This window comes from Peromyscus leucopus, chromosome 9 (genome assembly GCF_004664715.2).
Source record: "Peromyscus leucopus breed LL Stock chromosome 9, UCI_PerLeu_2.1, whole genome shotgun sequence".
In the NCBI taxonomy this organism is placed as follows: Eukaryota; Metazoa; Chordata; class Mammalia; order Rodentia; family Cricetidae; genus Peromyscus; species Peromyscus leucopus.
In genome coordinates this window covers 51,018,872-51,031,687 of record NC_051070.1, presented here as the reverse complement: position 1 = coordinate 51,031,687, position 12,816 = coordinate 51,018,872, and positions in this window count along the sequence as shown.

Here is a 12,816-nt window from a genome sequence, read left to right as displayed (position 1 = left end):
ACCAAGGGCAATGTTTTAAAATAAATTACTGCCAATCATAAAGGATGCTGGTGGTAAACTACTAGTCAAACACAGCTCTGCTTCCAGGAAAGGTTTCCAAAGAAATGAGTCCGGTTATGTCCACTGGATTACTTTCTCCTTGCCTTCCAGCCTATCTGGACCAGGACTCACTGCCTAAGGGCATGCTCACCACCACTTTTCACTGGAAGACACAGCCACAGGCTGGAAATGTAGCTGTCGCTGGCTGTAGTGGAGGATCAGAAGGTCAAGGTCAGCCTAGGTTACATACATGAGACCCTACCTCAAAACGCACGTGTGCACATGCACACAGATAAAGACAGAAGTTAAAGGTGATGGGGGGAAGAAGAAAGTCAGGGGGTTACCTCTCTTTTAACCAACCTGCTTGCTGCACCTATATAATGCCTATTTCCAGAGTACATGTTGCATTTGATAAATGACTTATTTTTGAAAGTACTCTTAGTGGTGTTTTCTGTTGCTCGCACTGGTAAAGAATGTAATGCGTCAATGTCACGTTTAAATGTAAGAATGTGCCTGGCTGGTTCTCATTTTGTTTGTTATTTGATGGTTTTGTTTTGTTGAATGAAAGGAATTCATTTTTTTTTTAAATTTTCATTTTGTATTTATTTGAAAAACTTAAAATTCTGTATGTTGTGGTTTTCAATGTGATGTGTTTTTAATATTTTGCATATTAACTAAATCAGGGTAATTAACATGCCTTTCATTTCTTTGTGGTACGGACATTCTTCCAGCTCTTTTGAAAGGCACGGTAAGTTATTAACTGTTGTCATCCTACTGAGGGATAGAAGGCCAGTAAGTTGTCTTAACTAACTTTGTTCCCATTGGCCAATATCTTCTCTTACTAGTCTTCACCTCTTCACTCCGTTCCACTGCTCATCTTCTGGTAACCACCATTCCACCCTCTACTCCTATGAGATCATCTGTTCTATATTGCTCAGGTAAGCAAGACCCTACAATGCCTGTCTTTCTGTGCTTGGCATATTTCACTGACTCTAGTATTCTCTGTGTTCATCCATGTTGTCACAAATGTGAGAAATACATTTAACAGAGAGTACGTCTCAGCCTCTACCCTGAAGTCTATGAAACACTGATGGGGGAAAAAGAAACTGAAAAAATACACAAAAAAAGAAAACTCACATTCATGAGTTAGAACTAATATTGTTAAAATGTCACACTGCCCAAAACAACATACAGATTCAATGAAATTTCCATCAAAATACTGATGTTATCAAAAAATAGAAAAATTCACCTTAGGATTTGCATAGAACCACAAAGACTCTGAAAAGGAAAAGGTATCCTGAACAAAAAGAATTAATCCAAAATCATTACTAACTGACTTTAAAACATGCTATAAAGGCCCACAACTAAAGCAGAATGGTACTAGAGTAAAACAAACTCAGACCAATGCAACAAAACAGAAGACAAAAGGTAAGTCCACACACTGGCAACAAACTGATTCTGAACAAAGTGTGGGTGGCCTTTAATCTATGCATTATAACAAAATCTGAGGCTTACTGGTTCTGTTCATTGTTTTTTTTTCCCTCACTGTAACAAAAGACCTGACAGGAAACTAAAGGTAGAAGGGGGCTATTTTGTCCTGTGAGTCAGGGTAGATGTCCATCATGGTAGGAAAGATGGAGGCTGAGGAAGCATGGTCCCTGGTAGCGGGAGTCTGCATAGTTTGCCCACTTCTTACTGGTGAAGGATGCAGAGACAGGATTGGAAGCAGGTAAGACTAAGACTACAGTCTTCCCGCAGTGGCCTACTTCTACCAGCAAGGCCTCACCTTTCGACAGTTCCACAGTCTTCCAAAACAGTGCCACCAGCTTAGCATGTTCAAACTCAGGAGCCTACAGGGGACATCTCACATTCACATCACAATGTTTTGTTTGTACCTGGCTGCTCAGGCTCTGAATGTCTACTTTGTCTTAATAAGAGTAATTTCAACCAAAGATGATAGAATAGATGACTTGATGAGGGCCCATCTGGTCTATAATGTTCCAGCCGCATCGCTAAGTTCTGCTGACAACTGCAATCTCATTCCAGAAAAACAAAGAAAGGTGCAATTCCATCCATGAGCTCTCAGAACAGAATACTCTCTTCTCCACTCTCAGGGTGTGCCAAACCCTACACTTAGCAGTGAGAAACTACAAGTTACTCAATATTTAGAAACCTTCTGTTTTCTTCTCCTTTGGGTTGTAAGAGTCAGAAGTTTACTTGCTTTGGTTCCATCCATGCTTTGTGGGTCTGTGTCTTCTGCAATGGCCCACTCAAGTAGACAAGCAACCTTAAATGGAGAATCAACTCTAAATTGAAAGCTGGTCCTCCATTCAATGAATACTCAGGGACAAGCTTAAGAGGCCAGTAAAATGAAAAAGACATTTCAGGGGGCAGTCGCCAAAGAAAGGGAAGCAGGGCACTACAGAGCCACACATGGGATCCTGAGTAGGGCTGTATTACAAAGGTAGAAAGGACACATAGATGTTTTGACCCAAACCTAAAAATATTAGCTAAGACCATATAATAGTGCGTTGATGACTGAGCTTGATAACATAATATGCTGCTCAGCTTGCCCTCATTGACAAAATACCCAAATAAAACAACTTAAAAAGAAGAAATGTCTATTTTGGTTCACAGTTTGAGAGGTTTTAATCTGTTGTCTAGTTCTGTTGCTTTTATGCCTGTCATGAGGCAAAAATGTGATAGCATGGAGTAGGTGACAGAGCAAAGCTGTTCACATCATTGAATCTAGGAAATGATGTTTCAAAGAAGTGTCCTTTCAAGACTATTGTCATTAAATAATTTTTCAAGTTCATGAAGAAAGAAAAAATAAAGGAAGGAAGGAAGGAAGGAAGGAAGGAAGGAAGGAAAGAAAGAAAGAAAGAAAGAAAGAAAGAAAGAAAGAAAGAAAGAAAGAAAGAAAGAAAGAAAGAAAGAAAGAAAGAGAGAGAGAAAGAGAGAGAGGAAAAAAGAAAGAAAATGTTGCAGGACATTTGATCATACTGTGAACCCCAAGATTGCACTGTTTACTGGAGGAAACTGCTTCTAGCTGTGGCTCAGCTCCAGTACACACCTTTAATCCAGGAGCTTTCTGCTTGAATATTGTAAGCAGGGTTAAATAAAAATCAACCATAGGTTAAGAGGTGGAGCGAGCAACCAGTTGAGAGGAGAAAGCCATAAAGAGTGGGAGGACATCAGGAAGACAGAGAAGGGGGCAGGACATGCACAGGAAGTAGAAGGGAGGGACATCTGTTTGAAAGAGTTTTTGTTTGAGATGGTGTGGGAGAAGCCCTTTCTGGGATGATAGTAGAGGAGGAAGCTGCTGGGTGCTTTCTCTGCCTCTCTGAGCTAGCAGGTTTTTACCCCAGCATGTGGCTCCCAAGTTTTTATTGATAAAATTGAATGATAGAGACTTAGCTAAAAACAACAAAAGAAAGGAAGGAAAGAAGGGAGAGATGGAGAGAAGGAGACAGAAAGAGAGAAACAGGAACCTGGGGCGAGATGTACCCTTTGAGGCATGACCACAATGACCATCTAGGCCCTAAATCCTACATGCCATGAAGTTGAAGTTGTGAATGGATAAGTAGATTAATCCAGTTATGATAGCAAAGCCCTCATGAGCTAATCACCTCCTGTGGGCTCCACCTCTGACTATCGCTGCATTGGGACCCAAGCCTTCAGTACATAAATTTGGGGGGAATATTTAAGGCTCTAAACACAATGTGTAGTAATGAAATAAAAACACAATTGGAGAATTGTAGAGATTTATTCAGACTTCAAAATCCTTTTTCTTTTCTACTTGATCCTACAACAACAACCTCAGATTATATATATATATATATATCACTGGTTAGTTTTCTCTTTATTAGAGGGAATTTGCCTAGAGAAGTTCAATGAAATTGCCCATTATCACGTACCTAGAAATGGTAGATTAACACTAGAGCCTGGTCATTTGCTTTCCATGTACTGTTCTTCCAGGCCTGCTCTGCTGAGTCCTGGACATTATTTCTAAAAGCAAGTGTTTATGAAGACTCTAGGAAGTACATACAGGAGCATAAAGCCTTGTAAGGGTGATTTTGTGGAAGGTCGGGGCTTGAATGAAATGGACTTAAATTAGATGTGAGTCAAGAATACAATGCAAAAGAAGGGCGGAGCCAGGGGTTTGGGGAAAAGATGTCATAAATAAGCAGCTCCCTTACTGCCCACTCGGCCAACTCTCACATCAGCCAAAAGTCCTCATCTCTCTACAAAACAAAATAACTGATGCCTATCAGGTAACAAATAAACAACCATCCCACTGAATTAAGCCTTCTGTTCCTAACTCCCAAGTTAATTCCAAACCTAATTTATTCTTCTTATTGTACTGGCATCATTTAAGTATTACAGATGTCTTGTCGTATAAACCAACAACTCAGATAATCAGAAATAGTCAATAAAAATTAGTCAAAATATGAACATTTTGTATTCCTTTGAAAGTCTTGAAAGGATTTTTTGGCTGTGCTTTCAAGAAAGCTGAAAACCTTAGATCATGCATGAGAGTACAGTTTATGCAAATCAGCTGTCTAAAAATCCAACCACGACACACTCATCCTCCACAAAAAGCCTTGGCCAGATGTCAAAAGACTGACCCCCTTTCATAAAAATGATGTCTTGAATACATTGGTAGAATTTCTTAGTGTTAATTGATGCTTTTTTTTCCCAATTAATTAACTATCCATTCTGATCATGTGGGATGAGAAAGTGCCTCTGTAGTCAGAATCTCAGAGAACCAGATGAAAGAGACCTTTGAGATCACCTCACCCAGGAGTTCTCTAGCTTCTGTGCACACCGGAATCCTTGAAGGGCTCTGTGAAGTACAAATTACTAGATCTCACCCACGGTCTGTCCCTCTTCAGTAATTCTAGAACAGAACCTATGGATTTACTTTTTCTAACATGTTTTCAGGGGAAGCTGATGCTACTGTTTGGAACACCACATTGCATTGTTTAGTTGATTAATTTGTTCTTTGACAAATTCACAACTTCATACATGTATATAATATATTCTTTTTTTTTTTTTTTTTTTTTTTTGGTTTTTCAAGACAGGGTTTCTCTGTGTAGCTTTGCGCCTATCCTGGGACTCACTTGGTAGTCCAGGCTGGCCTCGAACTCACAGAGATCTGTTTGGCTCTGCCTCCCGAGTGCTGGGATTAAAGGCGTGCACCACCACCGCCCGGCCATAATATATTCTTATTTTTCTTTCCCCCATACCTTCTCTTCTCTCCCTCCTATCTTTATCAACCACGCACCCTCTGCCCTACCAGTCCCTTAACCAGATTCAAAGCTTTTGGTTGCATTTTGTGACCCATTTTGTTTGACCAGTGTCATCTGTGTGAGCAATGGATTGGGGCTATCCATTGGAGACTGAGTGGGGTCCCTAGAGGGCACACAGCTAAAGGCAATTACCCTTCCTCTCCCTGAACCTATCAGTAGCAAAAAGTTCAGCTGTGGATGAGTAGGGATCCCTAAGCCTTCGTCCAGTCATGCTGACTTCACAGGCTCACTCATGTCCAGATCCAGTGTGGCCATCTACTAGTTCATAGTTGCAATGGCTGTGGTTTGCACAGAAAACGGCATTTGATAACCCTTCTCTCTATATTCTGGTTATTTCTGCCCCCACTTCCATCTGTTTCCTAATCCTTAGAAGAGATGATATAAATGTCTTGGTAAAACTGAGCACTCATCTGCCACCTGTTCAAAGCACCTTTTTCCTTCTGTTTTTACTACTATTCACTGAATGGAGTTGTCACTAATTAAGGCTGAGAATAGCATTTTTTTCTATGGATACAAACAAATATTTAGAAGGTAGCTTGAATTTATGTCGATTTAGTTAAACAACAGCATTCAGTTGCCCCTCTCCTTCCAGATCCTACACTATCTCTGGCATGTCTTTTTTTAATTGCATTTATATGTGTGGGTATGTCTGTTGGTGTGTGCACATGACTTCATGTGCCTACAGAAGCTAGAAAAGGGGGCATCAGAGCCTTTGGAGTTGAAGTTATAGGCATTGTGAGCCACCTGGTATTGGGTGTTAGAAACAGAACTTAGGTCTTCTGAAAAGGTAGTTCATGCTCTTAATGACTAAATCATCTCTTCCTCTAGCATGTTTCATTTTATTTTTAACAAAATTTACAGTACCAGTCATGGATTTTCTCTAATGGGGTTAGAGGGATTCACCAAATACAGTAATAGAGAAGTTGGTTATCTCTGGGGTGGTTTGAGTGAGCGTTATCTCCCATAAGTTCATATGTTTGAATTCTTGGTCCCCAGTTGGTGAAACTGCTTGGGAAGAACTAGTAGGTGTGGTCTTGTTTGGAGGAGGTGTGTCACTAGCGGTGGGCTTTGAGGCTTCAAGAGCTCACAGCATTCCCAGTTAGCTCTTTCTGATTCATACTTGAGAACCATGTGTAAGCTCTTAGCTGCTGCTCCATTTCCATGATTGACTGACTGCTATCTTACTCCCCACCATGTGGTCATGGACTCACCCTCTGGAGCTATAAGCCTAAATAAACTATTTCATAACTTTCCTTGGTCCTGGTGTCTCTTCACAGCAATGGAAAAATAACTAAGGCATCTCCATAGCAGGAGCACCACTGTTGCATGAGTATGTACATTTTGCCTGACATGTTGATCTCATTGCTCAGAGGGTTCACAGCTAAGCAAGAACATTAAAGCTGCTTCTCCTCCGTGTCCTGAATAGCATCTTCCAGGACTATGAGAGCCATCCAGCAAGGAGGAAGCTTCCAGCTTTGTTCCAGCTTGATTTCTCTATATCATGTAATCAAGGTATGTGATGTTGAAGACTACATTTTGAGCACCATTTTGAGCCCACCCATCAGTGAGGAAACTCTGAGACTTGAAGACATGCAAGCATTCAGGAAGCTCACAGAGTAGGTTCGCAGGATTCTTGCATCCACACCAAAATCTTCCCATCCTGCCCCACTGTCAAAATGGAGAGTACAGATTTATGGTAGATTATAGATGGCCACGATTTCTTTTACTCTCTGATGCTTGCTCTGACCGGAGGTGAAGTGTCCATTTCCTGTCCTTGACTCTTTGTAGTTCTGTGGTTGCATGTAGTTCTGTAATACACACATGATGTGATGTGACTGTTCCCAGCCCCAGCCTTAAGAGGACATCAGTTTCTGTCCACTTTCTCTTGGGAGCGCTAAGCAGTCTGACACCTTGAGACCATTTTGTGTCAGAAAGGTCATTTGTAAGCCTTCAGGTGGGCACTCCTAGCTGAACCCAGCCTTCCAGTCCTCCTCAGCAAGCAGACAGGCACACAGTGCAGCACTCTCCAGCACTCTCCAGCCCTGCAAATCTTCTAGTGAACACTTGTAAGTATCCTCTGCTGATGCTGTGTGGGAGAGAAGAATTGTTCAGCTCAAATTCATGATCACACAATCAGAATAGAATATTAAAAAACATTGGATATCTGAAGGCACTAAGTTACACAGACATTGATAACTGAACAATATTGAAGGGACAAAAGCCATGAGGCCCTGAACTTGTATTAACAGGCTGAACTTGGAGACAAAGCAATCTGTGTGAAATGCAGTAATGTGTGACTGATTAGATAGAGGTGGCTCATGACCGTAAAAAAAAAAAAAACAAAATAGGCTGAATATTTTATTTTATTTTGTCTAAATTTTTGGCTTGAGAGAAGTAGAATGCGCTGATGATATGTACACAATACAGAGTTGAGAGGCAGAGTTTGATTAGGGGAGATGACGGCCGGGGGATGAGAAATGAAGGGGAAATCACGGGATATAACTTCAGATGCTTTATATCCTCAGTCAAAGTGTGGACCCCCACTTGCAGGGCCCAAAGTACCCTGGGGTTCTCACTGTTTCTACATCACACTACTCAGGCTCTACTCAAAGACCTCCTCAAAACCTGGGCAGCCTTCCTTGTCTGAGTGATTCATTTCATCGCTCCATCATGGACTGACTTGCATATGCATTGTCTCTGTGTGTCTGTAAATTCCTAATGAGCACAGTTAGCATTGTACTGCCTCCTCGGTTGCTTATCACTGTTTTGTGGACCTCATGGTGTCTTCCACACTCAAATGAGTGGTAATGAAGTGGATTGGCCCACATCACAACAGCAGGATCTAGGGACTGGGATGGATCTTCTGGCTGCTAATAACTTGCTTAGTGACAGCCACAGTGAAGTGGGTTTCTGAAGGTGACTGTTCTACAGGAGAAATCCTCATCTCAGTATGATACATTCCAATCTGTTCACAAAATTATCACTCAAGTGTGTGGATCAGAACTTAGACATCTTCAAATCTTACTGGTTTATCTGTTTGCAATTCAGAATTGGCATGCAATCTTAAATCATGACTTCTTCCCATAACTGGTGTGTGTGTGTGTGTGTGTGTGTGTGTGTGTGTGTGTGTGCTGTCTCATGAACATGTTCTGTATAGGCTGTTGCACATGAACATGTTTGTATTTCTTGTAAATGAAAGGACAATCTTGAATGCTGTTCCTCAGTGTTGTCCACCTTTCTTTTTCCCTAGACAGGGTCTCCCACTGGCCTGGAGCTCACCAAGTAGGCTGTGTAGCCATCAAGCCCTAGAAATCTACTTGTCTTTAACTCCCCAGTAATGTGATACAGACACAGATTACCACAACCAGCTTTTTTTTTTTTTTTTTTTTTTTTTTTTTTTTTTTTTTTGGTTTTTTGAGACAGGGTTTCTCTGTGTAGCTTTGTGCCTTTCCTGGAACTTGCTTTGGAGACCAGGGTGGCCTCGAACTCACAGAGATCCACCTGGTTCTGCCTCCCGAGTGCTGGGATTAAAGGCATGCACCACCACTGCCTGGCAACAAACAGCTTCTTATATGAGTCCTGTGAAGTGAACTGAGGTCCTCCCGTTTCAAGGCAATTGCTTATCTTCTTGGCACATCCACCATTTTGTTTTATAATCCAATAGGATCCTAAGAATCCTTCAACCCAACTAGATAAGCCAATCAGCAAACACTTTTTGATCTTCCTGCTGGGTCAAAATCAGTTCTAAAGATCACTGCAGCCTCTTGGCTTCTGGGAAAACTCTAAGGGCCAAAGTTCTCATACAACTGGGACTCAAGTCAGGGCATTCTTCATGGAGGATGTGATATATAAAACAGACCTATGAAAATGCGTGAATAGTCCTGGGCATTTATCCTCAGATGAGAACACAAAAAAGTCATGTTGTCAGGAGCATGGGATGTTATATATACAAAATGATCAGTTAGGGTTGTCTGTGTAAGGCCTTAGGTTACATACTTGGTTGTCCTTGGTAAACAGTGAGAAGCCATCATGTTTGAGGAGTTAGAGGAGTGAGGTCTCATTCATATTCAATGCTCTCCACAGTCCTAGCATGACACCTTACATGTGATAGGTGACCAGCAAGGATTTTTCTATAGTCAATGTATTACCCAGACCACCTGGATGCACTGCTGATGTCTGAATGCTCTAGAAACCCGTTTCTCCTTGCCTTCCTTTCTTGCTCACACAACATTCATTTTCGGAAATGGTTCTGACTTTAAAGACAAAGGAGAAAAACTCCCAGTAAAACAGACTGTGAAAAACAAACCATTTTTAAGTAAAATGATTTCACTCTACCCAGGGCACTATTAAAAACTTCAGAGTGCCCAGCACAGAAGCCCCATCAATTATTGAGACTCCAGACACCAAGGAAAGAGCCTCTGTTCCCACAGGGCTACACTCCTTATAAAGCACCAAAGCTGACTGAAAACCTGTGTGAGAAGATGGTAGAAAGAGCTGAGGCAAAGGGCAAAAGCACTGAATAATATATAGCGAAGCTAATCTCTGCTTAAACGGCTTAGTGTTCACGTTGGGCACCAGGTACAGCCACGACAGAGGCTATACCTGGTGGCACTGGTGACAGTGGAGGTGTAGAGCTGATGCAATCAAGAGTGATGTGGTAACCGTGTTCAATGGGCCTTTTAAATGCTCTGCATTGAAGGTCCCAATTTTAAAGGTATAAAGGGGAAATGACTTATTCTTGTTTTATGAATATTGGTGAAATGATTCCTTCCTGCTCTGTGATACAATCTACCCAGTGGCATGAGTTAACGTTGGAGAGACCCCACCCCAGATCACATTCCAGGAGCATGCCCCCTCACATCTAAGTTTTCAGAATCTAGCAAATTGGGAAATACTTGCCACATGAGGGCTCCCTTCTCCCCTTCCTTGGGCACACCACCCCCAGCCACCCTCCAGTACTGATGTGCTCCCACTGACTGAAACCCTGGCCAGCTGCAGGAGGAAGGAATTACCAACAACACTCATACCCAGCTGTATAATTTCATTCAGCCTTGCAAATAACTACCTGCCCGTTCACCCAAGGCAAACCCTGATTTATGCTGAATGCTAAGTGAGTGGAAAAGAATGATGACTCATTTTTGTTCTATGACCTTTCTGCTTTCACAAGGAGAAAGCAGACAGTTCAACAGAAAAAAAAAAATCTGCTGATTTCCTCTCCTATGAAGTCTGAGCTCCACTGCCTTATACTCAAGGACCTACCCTTCTATTGCACATTCCTCCATGTGTGTGCTGGGGGCATAGTTTCAGGTGTCCTCTTCTTCCTCCACCACATGCTAGCTTCTTTTTCTTTATTCCTCATATTCTCCTTCCCTGTTTCCCAAGCCAATCTTTCTCAAGGTCAAGTATTACCTTTTCTATGGAGCTTTTAACCATTACCCTTCCCAGACCTCCCAGTAGTCACATACTTGAGAGAGAGAGAGAGAGAGAGAGAGAGAGAGAGAGAGAGAGAGAGAGAGAGAGAGAGAGAGAGAACAGGACCTGGGAAGCCGGCTCAGAAGGTAAAGGGCTGGCCCCACAAGTGTTAGGATCTGCACTCAGATCCCCAGACCCCATGTAAATCCAGATGCAGTAGCACATGCGTGTGATCCCAGGACTGCTCAGATGAGATAAGTGGCACAGACAGGAGACTCCCCAGAAGATCGCAGCTCCTGGCCAGCCTGCTGCACTCAGGAATGAATAAGAGGCGGTGTTAAAGGAAGTCAAAAGACAAGGACCCATGCCTGAAGTTGTCCTCTGTGAATGAGTTCTGGAGGGTACTTCCTTCCTCACACTGCGCTTTACCAATGTGTGCAGCACTCTGAATGATAAAGAAGTCATGACCCCTTCCCCAAAGAGTCAGCAAGTCTTTAGCTCCCTTCCTACTAGAGGTTTCCACCTGCGTTAGCCTTGACAAACAATCTTTGGAAAGTAGACTGAGCGTGCTTACAATAGGACAGAGAAATGGATGCCTTGCCCAAGGCTATAAAGTAGGTTGGTAAAGCCAGGAAACTATGGACTCAGAATCACAGAATGCTTCAGGAGAGACAGAGAGTCAAACTCACAACCTGGCCCAGCAGAATGGTTCAGTGGGTAAAGGTGCTTGCAACCAAGGCTACTGACCTGAGTTACTCCCTGGGATCTAAATGGTAGAAGGAGACAACTGACTCTCGCACGTTGTCCTTCCAACTCTTGAATGTGTCCACATTGTGGCACACAGTAGCCCCACACAATAAATAAATATGAACTTTCAATGTTTAAAAGAAATGCATGTAGTGCAACTGTTCATTTTATAGTATAGAGAGGTGGCTAGCTCAGCACTGTGAAGCAAATGGGCAGGAAACAGGTCTAGAACTTGATTTTATGACTTCTGACCCATGCTCTTCCTTACAGCACCATGTCTGAGAGCCTGGTTCCCAAAATGAATAGTGAAAAGGGGATCCTGCTCACACATCTGTGGCAAGCTACTGCAAGCTGCTTTTGCCTGTTGGAGAGTTGTGATGAACAGGCTTTGAAAAATCTGCAAAGCAGCTCATAAACTCACTTGACCAAAGAAACGTGTAATGCCTTCCATTAATATCCCTTTGCAGAACTAGCATTCTATGGGAGTCAATTTGGGAAACAATGCATAACAGATATATTGGGATACCTGCAGATAAGTAATTACAGTTCTTTTGGCTCTTGGAGTCAGAAGCAAAGTTAAAGGAAACAGACCGTCGTATTCATCTTTTTCACCTTCTATCCCCTCCCACACTACAAAGTCTACAGTTCCACTCCTATGTTCTACAATAAAATATATAGAGGAAAAACTCCCAACCCACTTAGATGGAACCTAACTGAAAATTTAACACTATCCAAAGATGAAAATACCCATGATTATTACACACACACACACACACACACACACACACACACACACACACCACTTAAAATCTCACTATGTCAATTCAATTCTCCTTCTTCCTCAGCCTCCCAAGTTCTGGACTTTCAGGTCTACATCACAGAATCTTGCAAATTTGTTTTTAGTTTTTTAAATATTTTTTTATTTGGACTGGAGAGATACTCAGCAGTAAAGATAACTGGCTGATTTTCCCAGGACCTAGGTTCAATTCCCAGCACCCATATGACAGCTCACAACCGTCTGTAACTTCAGTTGCAGGGTACCCAACATCCTTTCCTGGCCTCTGTGGGCATTGTAGCCATGCATGTGGTGTATAGATATACATGTAGACAAAACACCATCATACATAAAAATTCTTACTTAAAAAAATAAAGTAAGATCTGTTTATCCATTTTATGTGTTATGAATGTTTTTCCTGCATGTATGTAAGTGTACCACATGTGTACAGAGCCCACAGAGGCCAGAGAATGTGTCAAATCCCCCATGGAACTGAAGTTACACACAGTTGCAAGCTGCCATGTGGATGCT